The sequence below is a fragment of the Corvus kubaryi genome, unplaced genomic scaffold (assembly GCF_017639235.1).
Source record: "Corvus kubaryi isolate FWS band 111438036 unplaced genomic scaffold, C.kubaryi_AGA036_p1.0 37396, whole genome shotgun sequence".
Lineage (NCBI taxonomy): Eukaryota > Metazoa > Chordata > Aves > Passeriformes > Corvidae > Corvus > Corvus kubaryi.
The window spans coordinates 18,990,622-19,004,148 of NW_024581135.1; the positions used below are offsets into that span (position 1 = coordinate 18,990,622).

The window sequence follows — 13,527 nt, forward strand, 5'->3', positions numbered from 1 at the left end:
CCAGGATACAGCACTAAGCTATAACTCACATAGTTTTAGTGTTTTGCAGCAACCCAGCAGTCAAAAACCATATCCCATTAGAACAGTGTACAAAGTGACAATTTGCTGTGCTGCTTTACAAAGTCATAATGGGAAGAAATACCTTTAGGATTGCCTTAAACTACCATCTGTCCAGAAAAAGGCAAAATACATTAATTGACATACAACATTTTGCCAGCCAGTAGCAACAGTAAGCATTATCCCTTTCCCCTACCCTTCACCTTAAAAGGGACTGTTCTAAATCCCTTCAGTTTTGGCATATACATTTTCTGTGACAAAAATAAATGGAAGCAACTGAACACATAACTGTGTGCAAAAAAGCACAGCCCAGGGTGCAATACACAACAACCCAGTGCACATGTTCTGTTTGCTATATACTGCTATCCTGAAGTGTAGAATATTTGCACAAATACAGGAAACCCTCAATGGCAGCAACAGGCAGCACTTTCAGCCTAGCTCAGTCCTAGTCTGTGCCTTCAGAGACCTATTTCACACCAGCTGGACATTAACCTCAATAGCATTTACCTGAGTTTCAAATAAATCACACATTCTTAGTCCTAACTTCCTGATTCACAGTCCAACGACACTATCGCTTTGGTCTACCTTAAAGCAAGGGCAAAATGAATTATGCAGCTATGTCTACGTGGAGGTACTGGGCATGGTAAAGGAGGAATGCAGAGTGATCATTTAAAGCTAAAGCTTTAAAATTAGATCACAGAAAATGCATTTAAATAGTTACAGCAGCAATGATTTAACTTCCCACTACTCAACACTACAAGACCACAACCTGAAAATTTATTCTATGACTTTTGGTTTGTAGACAGGTGCTGAACTACAGGTTTTTAGCTTTCGCGGTTAGATGATCAGAACATGCTTTTCATTCATTCTTGGTTTTTAGACTTTATTGTTAATGCAGAAAATCTGCATAATACTGAAAGCTGAGATTCAAATAGATGGAACTTAAAGTAGCAGGGCTTGTTGCAGTTTTTGGTATTTTTCTAGTATTTAATTAACTAAAAACTTTGCTTCAGAATTTTAGTTCACTGACAAATAATTTCATTAACACAAAATTATGATTGTCTGTGATGTCTCATGTTCTTCCAGAAGGCTGACTTCAGAAACATACAAACTTTGGAGGGGGTGAGTGGCAAGAAGGAAAGAAACTGAAACAACCTTAGCTTACACTACCAAAAGCAAAATTCTCTGTTCAAGTTCAAACTAAATGGCATCTTGGAGGTGAGAATAGAACAGTAATCACATAAAGCAAGTTGTGTGAATGATGACTTGGGGAACCTGGCAAAGAAAAAGAGGAGAATCCTCAAGGCAGGAGATGCACCAAACCAACTATCTGCATTACTTCAAAGAAAAAATGGAAAATGTTGACAATATGTTCACATAGGCTTTTGAAAGACAGGAAAATAAATTGGAAGGATTAAATAGGATTTATCAGTCATCAGAGGGATATGTAATTTTCTTTTCCCCCTTTCCACCTTTTGCACCATCAAGTTCAATAGGTCAGTTTTTACCTTCTCAAAGTTATGAACAGCAGTCCAGATGCCACAAACATGGCAAAAGTTACTCAGCTGTGCCTGGTCTCTCTGCTGCTGAATAATCTATTGTAATCAATGTATTAAAGAATAAACCCAATACAGTTTTCATGACGTCAACTTGAGGAGCAGTTATGTATGTATACGGTGGGGTTAGCCCTCTGTAGAGGGCCATAGGTCCAGCATGAAGCTCTTCAGCTTGCTAGGCAGACAAAACCAAATTGCACTGATCTTCAGCTCAATATAATGGTAATGCCTCCATTGCAGAGCAAAGAGGTGACATTTCATTTTACTCAAGTGTCATATCTTCTAGAAAGAAACAGCATTTCCTTGGTTTACTTATACAAGTTCAGAGGACATAGCCATACATACAAAAGGAGCACTGACTGCTGCTATATGTTAAGGATAACTGCAGAAATGTGCAAGACAGAACCATAGGCCCGGTTTTCAGTAACGTCAAGGCTGCATATTCATCCATGACGACCACTGGTGGTACACTGAAATACACCATGGTAATGGCCAGTCTGTTACTTTCCTTATTGTGCAAAAGCACTTATAGGCAACACACAACTGCTTGGTAGCTCACATGGGAACTTTTGATCTCTTCTGGTCAGGCTAGGACAGGAACCCACATCTATTTGCTAGATTAATTCTTTGTCTGTTGACTTTACCGCTTCTTTTCAGACACTGTACAAGTTTTAGCTGGGACTGAGCTATTTTTCTTTATAGCAGTTTGCATGGTGCTGTGTTTTGAACTTGTGACCAGAGCAGTGCTGACAGCATAAGGCTATCTGTTCATATGTCAGAATTTTGTTGTGTAGATGTGGATGATTTTGACAATCAGTTTACAAAAAAAAGGAAGCTTAGGACCCAGAGGGTATATTTTCAAAGCTTAAAACAAGAGGTACACTCAATAATCCATTTAATGAATAATAGGATGAGTATATACACCACTCACAAGTGGATTTCAAAAGGTTCCACATTTAGAGAAAACTTAGGAAACAGATGAAATTAAAAAAAAAAAAGAACAACAAACCCTAGCAACCTGTCAAGCAAGTGATTACTCCTTCCTATCATTTACACACAGCATTTTGCCAGCCAGTAGCAGTCATTAAGCATTATCCCTTTGCCCCACCCTGCACCTTAAAAGGGATTATTCTACATCCCCATCTATTCATGTGTAAGATGCTCAACAGTACTTTTATGTCATTGTTGGAATTAATGCTGCTGGAAAGTGGTAATTCTAGGGCAGATTTTATTGTTTTGGCTACTAACATAGAAATGCTCCTGTCCTGCTGAATCTTCTATTTCTTCTTCCCATGTTGTAAAAACCAGCACCCTGATATCTCTATAAAAGATACAACACAGCATAACTGTGTCCTCTGCATTAAAGACAGGGTAATGAAATGTAGGACCAGCATATCTCTGACAGTGCCTGCACATCTTCTGGCTGCCAAGCTACAAAATACATTCAAATTTTGGGGGTTTTCATTTATGAAAGCATTTTTTTGGGAAAATTTCCAAACAAACATTTGTGGGTGAGACGTTTTGTTTCTTTACAGAACAGACACTACATCATGAGGATCAAACTTACCCACTTCATCTCTCACTGGCAATCTAAAAAGCTCTGCAAGTTTAGTAGTTACCTGAGGATTTGCATTTCTTATCTCTTTAATCTTGACAAAAGGACCATAAAATGCATCAGGTAAAGGCAGCTTTCACAGTTACTAAGCTAGACCATCTTATTAGGAAACAAATCATAAGCACAAGTTCATTCCATACAAGCTGTAAAAGTTTCCATACAAAATCGATTTCAGCCCAAGTAAACACTGAAGAAAGATTATGTTCAAAAAAGTCGACTCTGCATCAGCTCAGACATAAACTAGTTGACATTCCTTCCAGCTGTATTGCATATCCACCACATCCAGAGAATTTTTTCAGGCTAAGATATGTTGAACTATTAACTGTTTTCACTTACAAGAATATGCATCAGCAATATCTGATAAAGCATTTGAAGCAAACTAATGGAAGCAAAAATTGGACATGTGACTAATTCACTTTTTACTTCGTCTTGGACCAAATACTATGGTGAAATTAATTGCACAGGACTACTGCTGCTGCTAATTTTCAGCAAATAATGAGCATTTCTACCACCACCCACCAGAAAATATTTCAAAATCCAAACGCAAGGAAAACCAATTATTTCCTTACATACATAATAGAAATCCTATTTATAGAAAAATTCTAGAAAAAACAAAAATTATAATTTAAACCAATTCAAAATTGACACTCAAAAGACACATTTTAGATGTAGTAATAACTGTACATCATTCAACCTTTTCAGTTTTATGGATAAAAGTGCAATTGAATGCTTTTAATTCTATGCAGATGGTTATTTTTATTCCAGTAAAGCTAGCATGAAAATGGTCTAACAGAACTTGTATCTTCTAGTTTATTCCATAATTATCTATGCATTGCAAAGGCACAAGACCATAACTTGTGAATATTCATGACAGGTATGAAATGAACCCTAACCACAGTGTTCTAATGTCTCCTATTATGTAAGCTCAAAGCTGAAGTCCAAAGCCTAAGTATTTTGGACAGTGCAAGACGATGATCCTGAAACACAAAAATAAATTGCATTTGGATTAATACCTACCCAATTACACAACAATCTTGATGAAATACCATCAAAAGATATATTCTCCCCTAGAGTATCAACAAATGGTCCAGGAAATTGAAAAGTGTCTCACTTAAAAAAAAAGTTTGACAATTCCACTTTAATTCTTGGTGCATTTGGTGTAGTTCTGAATGCACAGCGTAGCTACAGCATCTCTGGATGAAATAACCAAAGGGCAGAACAACGACAAACTCACAGGTGGCTGCCCAAGCAGAACCCTGCTTCAAACTCCCATCCAGGCAGCAAACACTGTACAGTGGCCAAGTATGGGCATTACCTTTCACCAGTTATTCCCTCCGTTTCAACCTCCCTTTAAGTAATAATTAAGTATTGCTTATTCCCAGTTTGCTGTGAGAGTCACATTGTTTCAATCTCTATTCAAAGAACTGAAGCTACCAAGTCAGTACTTCAGACCACATGAGCCCTTCTTGCCGTGACAGGGAAATGGCTTAAGCTCATATCCCAGGTCTAATATTTCTGAAGAAAACAGAATCTGATGTATTAGCTTTAAAGGGACTGACTATAACTATAGAACTGAAATTGCATCAGGGCATGTTAGGCAAGGAAGGAAAACACTTTCCACTACAGTGGCTGAACATGCTGAAGGTCGTGCTGAGACACCTTCGTGAGCAGTGAGATTAGGAATGGGAAGCATTTAACATCTTTCATCTGTTTTAACTTGCCTGATTACCTTGATATAAAATTTTTTGTTTGCTATTTTCTAATTTCAAATTTATAATGATACTTCATGTCTCCAAAGAGCCAAAATTCCTGATTTGCACAGATAGATTATTAATTGTTCAGAAAAGCGTTGGAAATCTTAAGGTCTGCACAGGCTTCTTGACCCAAAAATTGAGTTAGTATCACACAAGTCACTAATGGAACAGTGACTCAGAACAGAAGTATTGATTAAAAATAGCTTGATAACATTGTGGTCAACCGTAATGTATATATGTCCTACCTCAGGGTAGCTTCTGGCAGATGCTTGGTCATGTTTACTGGAAAGGTTTAATTTTTTTACATTTAGGTATATTTCTATTTTGCACATAGACTAGGAAAAGAGATGAAGGGAATTTCTTTGTAAATCTAAAGGAACATAAACCAACTAGAATTGTTGTAGAACACATTCAGAGGAATGCAATCTGCAAATCATTAGTCAATACCTGCAATGATACAATCATTTTATTTACTTCAGAGCTATGTCAACATGAGGTTTCATTTTACTGCACACATATGCAGTTAAAAATTTCAGGTTTTGTACACATTATTGGAGAAAAGGTCTTTCTTTCATTCCATATGGAGCATCAAGGTATTAATTTGAAAGCTCTGTTCATCTAAAGAGACCACCTGGAGCCTTATATTGTCATTATAATGTCATCCCGTAGCACATTTCTTGTACCTCATGTACATTTATTGTACATGTTGGTGCATAAGTAGCTCATGCAAATCAACGGTTCCATGGATCAGACTTTGCCCTCTGCATGTTAGGATTCTGTCAGTTGAGGTGCTAAGAATCAGCTGTTACGCACCTATTCTATTAAAAAGTAAACCACACAGAACTTCAACTTTCTATGTGCATTTCGGGAGCAACACAGCATTTAGAAGAATTAAACAATAAGGCAAGAGGCACCAACATACACGTGACTGGATGTTTCGGCTATTCAATGGGCTGTAATTTTTTTAAGATTTCCTACTTTTATCAGTCATCAAGTTTGTCTAAATGCATACAGATTAGAAATTTCATTACCCAAAAATCTGCTACAATGAACCAGAAGGCATTTGCTTCTCTATCAAAGAATGCAGAAGGTATTTGAAAAATACTATTAGTTGACTTAGCAAATATGACAAAGGCATGGTAAGGTTACAGGGTAGCTGGTCAAGACTGTCTAACTCTGTATTACAGGATGGATCATAATTCAAAGGTCTGAATAAAAGGATGGAGAGACAATATTGTCTGGTGACTGGTTAATAGTATTATCTTTCTATATACCCAATCTGAATATTAACCCATATCTCTTTATTCTTAATGAATACAAAATATTTGTAATCTTAGTTTGGCATTTTCCTAGTGCAAATATTTCAGCACTGATTCAGCATTCCCCAAATTTGTCACCTCTGTTGTTTTCTATAGAACAATTGAGGGACAGAACCCTCAGAATTTTATTAATCCTATTACTAACAAAGCTGGAGCTTTCATAGATTCTTTATATCTATAGATATAATCCCATTCAGGTATATTACTGCTGATTATTTGACTGTAATAAAATTATGGAATGACTGATCCTTTTACAGATAAGAAGAATGAATAAACTCAGAGTAAGAGATTTGCGACACAATCAAACTTTGTATTTAGTAATGTTTAGCCTAAAAATAATCAACAAAATATTAATCCATACCTAAACGTCATTGGGAATTTCAGAGAAGCCTTTGTACAGCAAAAGTACAATCTACCTTTTGTACCTAAAGTCACAGGCAGGGGTTGGAAAAAAATAACACAAGAGTATGGTTTTAATCTTCCCATGAAAGCACCAGCACATTTAAAACCATCACTCATAACAGTAAATCAAAATCTCAGTAATGCTTGTTGAAACTGGCTTTTAAGATAGAGGATGAACAAAAAGACCTTTTAAAATAAGTTTCAGGGAATATATAAACTGTCTGAACACTGCCACAGACAATCAGTTTTAACAGCATATGTCCAACAGCCTAGTATAGTTACTTGCTGTTCTGGGAGCCTGCCAAAGAAAGAGATCCATTCGGAAAATATGAGGGGGGGAAAAACTCAAGAGAAAATGGATAACAACACATAACTGACATGCATCTCTAGCGATTCTAAAGCTTTTCATTCAGCATCCATCATCATAAAATCAGTGTTCCTGACACATCTTCATTTTAATAGAGAAATACTTTTTTTGAAAAGCCTGGAACTCCCTATTGACAAACTGTACAGTAACACATATAAGATTTATCCTACTGCGTAACTTTCCCAAGGAGCATCTGAGAATTATTAATGACACAAGCATCATGGAACCATACAAGACCACCTAAGTTTTGTAGATAGAAAAGAGCAGAGGCCATAAACCAAATCAGCAGGAAACCTTACAGCACAATTAATATCTCCTAAAATATACTCCTGTTTTAACTTCTAGGAAATGTTTCAGTGGAGGATAATATTTATTAAAGCAGCAGCTATCTCCCTTTTTCAGATTAATATTTCTGACAGGCACTGGCAACTCCAGTTACTAAGGGTTCAGTTTACTATTTAATAAAGACCTTTCATGAGACCAGCTTGAGCACTACCTACCTGGATTGTTTTTAAATAAAGCTGTGTCTGCCCTGAGGAAGCATGGCATGGGTGTGTGCTAACGAGCAGGGTTTTGGCTCACCCACTAAGAGAAAATCTTCAATACCTAACAGCAGGCCATGACACTACTTCAGATGCTCAGCCCAGAGCCCAAGAACCCAGTGTGGAACTGGCTGACAGTTCAGCTTTAAAGGTTCTCACAAGTTGGTCTCTTCTGTTCCTACTCCCACACACCTTCACTGCTCCTCACATCGCGAACTGCATCCTTATGGCTTTTTCCCTGAAGCAGTGATGTAAGAAAGGGGCTCCCGAGGCAAAGACAATACTGGCCCAAGAGGCCAGAGGAGGCCACAGGCACAGCAGGACACTGTGGCCAGCAGCTTGGGCACACTCACAGCCAGGCCTGACCTCCACCATCGGTGCTCTGCCCTGGCCCAACAGCTCAACCAGCACATCAGTCTGGGAATTAAGCTTGGTCCAAAAGTGTGCTTTTGCTTCTCCAAAGTGAAATGCATTGGAGCGACCATAATTCCAGGCCTGTCTCCAACATTACATGATACCACAGTGCCCATCTGGCCAGTTAAAATGCTTGCACTCGGTCCAGAGAGATTTACAGGTCTGAGACAAAGTGAGGAGGAGTTTTGTAGCCCAGGAGCTCTGTTGTCTAAGACTGGGGAGCTCTAAATTTACTTTCAGGACTATTTATTTTTTTTACACTTAGAATAGAAAGGATCAGATTACTATCTTAACTTGGAAGGGCTCAAACACAGAACAGATATGAAATCTGCAGCTTTCCTTTGGTGCAGTGTCTCCTACTTTACCAGCTGGGAGACAGACCATGACCACCACTGAAGCACTGAATTCAGTGTATGAGCCTGATGATGGCAATAGACTGAGGCTTTCTTTTTTCGTAGCTGACTACACCCCTTTACTGTATCTACCTGCGTGCCAAGGTCAGGACTGCAACTAAATCTGAGACTGAAGAATCCTCTGAGGTTCTTAGAAAAGGAGAATTTATCAAGGAATTAAAAAAATTTTTTGATGTATTGGGTAATAGAAATCAGCCTGCCTCTCATAGGACCTGATCACTTAGGACTCTTTTCTTCCTTGTGTTCCTTGGCTTTTTTGATGATGGACTTTTTTTTTTTGTCTTTTTAATTTATATCTACATAAACTAAGTATTTCCAGGAGCAACGGCATGTGAAATTTTATACTTCTACTTCTTTTAACATAATACTTCCATTACTCTAACCTGTGTTTTTCTACTAGATCTGATTTACACTACTCTTTTCACACTTTCTACTAGTCAGTGGCTGCAGTCATCCAAAGACTGCATTGTAAATATCTGCAACAGTAGAAAAGGCTTTGCCAGCAAAAAACATACAAGAATGCCGAAGTGTTACTTAAAAATAACATTAGTTTCTGGACAGATGTGAAAGAGCTTACTTTCATATTAGTCCATGTAAGCCTACATAATCTCCTAACAATCCGGAATCTAAAATACATGCTTTGTGCATCACTGCATACTCATTTGACAAAAGGTTTGATAAAATGCTTTGATTTGCTATGGATGACTGAAATTCTGAAGAAACTGTGTGCTGCAACAAGCTCACAGAAATGTACAATTTATGGTGAGATTTGACAAATGCTCTGTACTTGTCTGAGAGCTTTTGTAGCACAGGGGATAGTGTAGTGAATATGAGAGGTAAAATGCCTGCTGATTTTAATAAAACCTAAGTTGTACAAATGATGGCTGCACTGAATCTCCAACCCTAAGTGCCAGCCCCTCCAGGCACTGTCATCTCCCAGTATTCTCTGCACTTCCAGTTGTAAGAGTCCCATTAAATGAAATATTTATATTTTAGTTTTCATAAGTTATGCTTTCACCAGTCCAGCTACTCAAGTCTACATTAATTCAGCTCTGTTTTAATGTAGCAGATGGACCAATGGGACTGACTTCTCAGTCTGCCTAATGTCTCCCCTTAAACCACAGGTGCATTTGTAACTGTCCAATATCACACCCTTTAGATGTCAAGCAGACTGAATAGAGGCACACCTCTCTAAAGAAGTGGTAAAACATCTCGATAAATGAAAGAAATGAATGTGAACTTCCAGGGAACAGCAGACACTTTCCATCCGTTCAAACTACTACTGTTGCTATTTATAGAAGCCCCCTTCATGCTAAGGACTTTGCAAGGCTGATACAGTCCAGTTTAGCAGAAGGATTTGCACTTTATGCAGAGCTTGGAATCTGGCCCTAAGTTACAACAAAGCTGAAATGAATCAAAGCTTCACAATTTATATTTAACAGAACAATGACAGTTTGCAATATTAAAACAATATTTAAAAAAAAATCTTAAAATCACATTAGTTTCTACAAACAACACCAAAAAGCAAAATTCTAGCAAAATCAGACACCTCCATGCTATCTCTGCATCTCTTATTCTCCCTGCCTAGCATAAATAATATGAAATACAAAACACCTGGCTGAAGGCAGCAATATTTCCTTTTTGCCATGACTGTCTAGTGTTAAAGCTGAATATAAAACATTTCATTACTCTAACACTTACTTTAGGCTTCAAAAACCAGTGCATTTAAAATAAACTTTTGGTGAAAGCTTTATTCCATGTCTCAGCAGTAACAAACTCTATTACAATAACATGCATGAGACCTAGATGTTCAGCAGAAAAATGATTGTATCTTTTATATCCACAGCAGGGAGATAGCTATTTCATCTCCTGTCAGGATGATTTATTCAATAAATGGAGAAAATATAAATTCTAAAATGCACAGATTTTCTTTTCCTGCATCTCAAGAAACAGCAGAAATCTTAGGAAATTAAGAAAATTAACTCCACCACAGCTATTACATCACCAGGCATTTTGGAACAACAAACTGACTATCTTGAAAAAAGAATATTGCAAAACCTTCCATGCTTTGGACGGTTAAATCAAGACAGTCTGTTCTCTCTCTTCCCTATGGCTTTGTGCTCCTGCCCCAATCTTTTATTTTTATCCACCTTCCTTTTACAGACAGGTTTATGAATTGTTCTGTATAGACAAGGATGCATGCAGTTTATATCCAGAGACAAACTCAATCTACTTTTGGTACATTAATCAGCAGAAAAAGTTATCTACTGGGAATTTTAAAAGCAGAAGTTGAAGTTTAAGCAGAAGGGGTCTGAAAGCATGAAATATCAGGTATGAAGAAGGAAAAAGGGTTAAAAACAGAATCAGGTCATTCTCTTTATTATGCTGCTTCGTAAGCCATAGTGAAGGGTACAAGCAGTACCAGCAATAGAAAAGGGATCATCTATAAGGGTAGACAATCTTGTCCATGAGTTCAGAGCCAAAATTTTTGGTTTTCATTTCCATCTGACACCTTATCAGAATCACTTTTTCAATCTCAAGTACATTTCCCTAAATTATAACAGGAAAAGTGGAAGTAAGGTAAAATTTAGCATGAAATCTTACATTTTCCCTAGAAAGTCTGGTGGTCTTAATTTCAGAAAATGCAATTGCAGCAGTAAAGGTCCAGAAGAGAAAAATGGAGCTTAGTCTCTGGCAGCTTTATAGAGCCAATGGTACTGTGGTGACTAATACTGACGCTATGAATACTTTCAGGAGGTTCTCATTCACTGTAAATTTTCGCAGCAATACTGGAAAACAGTGAACAACAGTGTCAGGAGAGGTCATAGTAACTACATGCTTTCTAATGAAGTTTTGTTTCGTGTTACAAACCCAGAAAATCTAGCAAATCAAAACTCACATAAAAGACTATGATCACTAACTCTCACATTGGTACCTTCTGAACTGTATTTTTTTTTTAAAAAAGAGACTTTGACAGCATCAGGAAAAATGACCCTAGTGAAATCCATAACACAGACTGTGAGCAGATGTCATGATGAGATGAGAACAGAGCCTTACAACAAAGCAAAGTGACCACACGCAGTGATAGCTTATGAGGATGAAGCAAGCATCACTAAGAATAAAGAACAATGAAAGAATAAAGTTGTCCTATTTTCTCATCCAAATTTCTCAACTGCTCCATTCAAAGCCCCTTCTAATAAGCTGGTAATCAAGAACATTTTAATTATACAATTTAACATGAAGGCAACCATGATAACAAGATTCACAAGGCCACACTTAGACAATGTAGGTTCTACTGACATGGGATGTATTTACTCACTGATTTTAAACAGAGCTCTTTTTGCATTACCCTAAACCAATGTGGATTTAAGATCTCCATAATCACATTTAGCAATGCACTGTGTGCAAAACAATAAAAGCAGTTATTCAGTAGGGTTTATGAGGCATACAGGGTCACATCTGGTTGACTTTTTTTCATTTGATGTTTAGGTCAACTTTACAGACCTACATGTAAGTACATTTAAATGCACATTCTCTACATTGTTTGAAAGGCCAGCATATGTCCTCAATTTTCCCCTCTCTACATGTATATGTCTCATAATCTATGCCTGATGTTTCTGTGAAAATATATAGATGTGTGAATTCAGTTATCTTCCATCAGCTGCATTTATTCTTGGTCATCAAAGAAGAGGTTTCTAATCCCTACAACTAATAGCCCAATACTCTTCTTCCATTATCCTTTATTATTACATGCAGGCAATGAACACTCATGTTTAGATACTGAGCTTAGGAATGATCCTTTAAGTTATAAATACATTCTAGGGAGCTGTTAAAAAGAAATCAGAAAGGTGCGTTACCCAGTAAAGTGAGTTCATAAAACCATACACTTTAGACGCTTCAAAGAAAATTAATGTATTCCCCCAGACTCCTTTTGTAAAATCCCAATCAGCCAAATAAATGACCTGTGAAATAAACCTCTATCTAAATTAGTCTATAACCTTCAAGTCTTTCCTCCACCAAAACCTCTCAAGTCTTTAACATGACCACATTCCTCTTATAAAGCAATCCCTAAGTTCCATAGGTTCACTCCTCGAGGAACATATCACAAAGGAACAATACAATTTCCCCTCTATTCACTTTGAGTTTAGGAAAAACATCACAGGAATGTCCAAAGCACCATCAGGCTGCGGAGAACTGGTTACCATTGCAAAATGCAGCGGTCTGATACTGCAAACATCCTCTCAAGAACATGCTTCTCCTACCCAATGTGTAACTGCTGAGTTGGCTTATCCCCAAATTTATCAGAAGCTATGGAACTGCAGTCAGTATTCATAGTAGTTTGCACCACTAAAGGTCCTGGTGTACGAGAGCTCATTGTGGAAAACACGAAGTGGAAGAAAGCAGCACTTGTACACTATTTCTCATACGCCATTTCTTTATAACACCACATATTGTTATTCCAGATACACATTTAACTATTCATAAAAATTCTTCAGTAGTTTACAAGGAGATGAACCCACACAGTGCTGGAATATGTAACTTAAATAGCAGCATTTTGATTTTGTACCACAGACATAAGTCACTTGCTAATTGGATTCTTAAATTTGGACATCAGCCTTTAATCTCATGCTTCATTGCCCAGGAAAGAGTTGCATTTGTTCTGGGCTTCCTAATTGTGATATATCTCACTGATAGTATACCAGTCATTCAGACTCACCTGATGCTTTAGATTTTCCCATTTGAAAGAGGGCCAAAGGACATGAAAGGCATTTTGTCTGTGATGTGTCCTTCTCCTCACAGTGTTCTTTAGAAGACATTCACAGGAAAAGTAGGACATCAGCGATCACTGTGTCCCATGGCTCCAAGTGAGACAGGTATAATATGGATAAGCAAATCTACATGAGTGGATAATGAAAAAAAAAGTTAACTTCCTTAAATTTTTGCATAGTAAATAAATGCTTAATGAAATATTTACATGAGAATCAGAAATTTCTAAAATAGATTGGTTTAAAATCCACAGGGTAGAATCCCACAAGTAGACACCCACCCACAAGACAGCACAATTCCAAATTGTCGCAGCAAATCCAA

The 13,527-nt window shown here is 37.4% G+C and overlaps 1 protein-coding gene across 9 annotated transcripts in view; it reads left to right on the forward strand.

Annotated features, from left to right (window-relative positions):
- The window catches only part of B3GALT1 (beta-1,3-galactosyltransferase 1), a 76,783-nt gene that overhangs the window by 25,688 nt on the left and 37,568 nt on the right, over positions 1 to 13,527 (forward strand). Inside the window, exon 4 of one of the 9 annotated variants that reach the window (XM_042041568.1) lies at positions 1,144 to 1,275. The exons of the other annotated variants lie outside the window; for them this stretch is intronic. The gene's annotated coding sequence lies outside the window, so the exon portion shown is untranslated. The remainder of the gene's footprint in view (positions 1 to 1,143; positions 1,276 to 13,527) is intronic. 9 annotated transcript variants of the gene reach the window in all.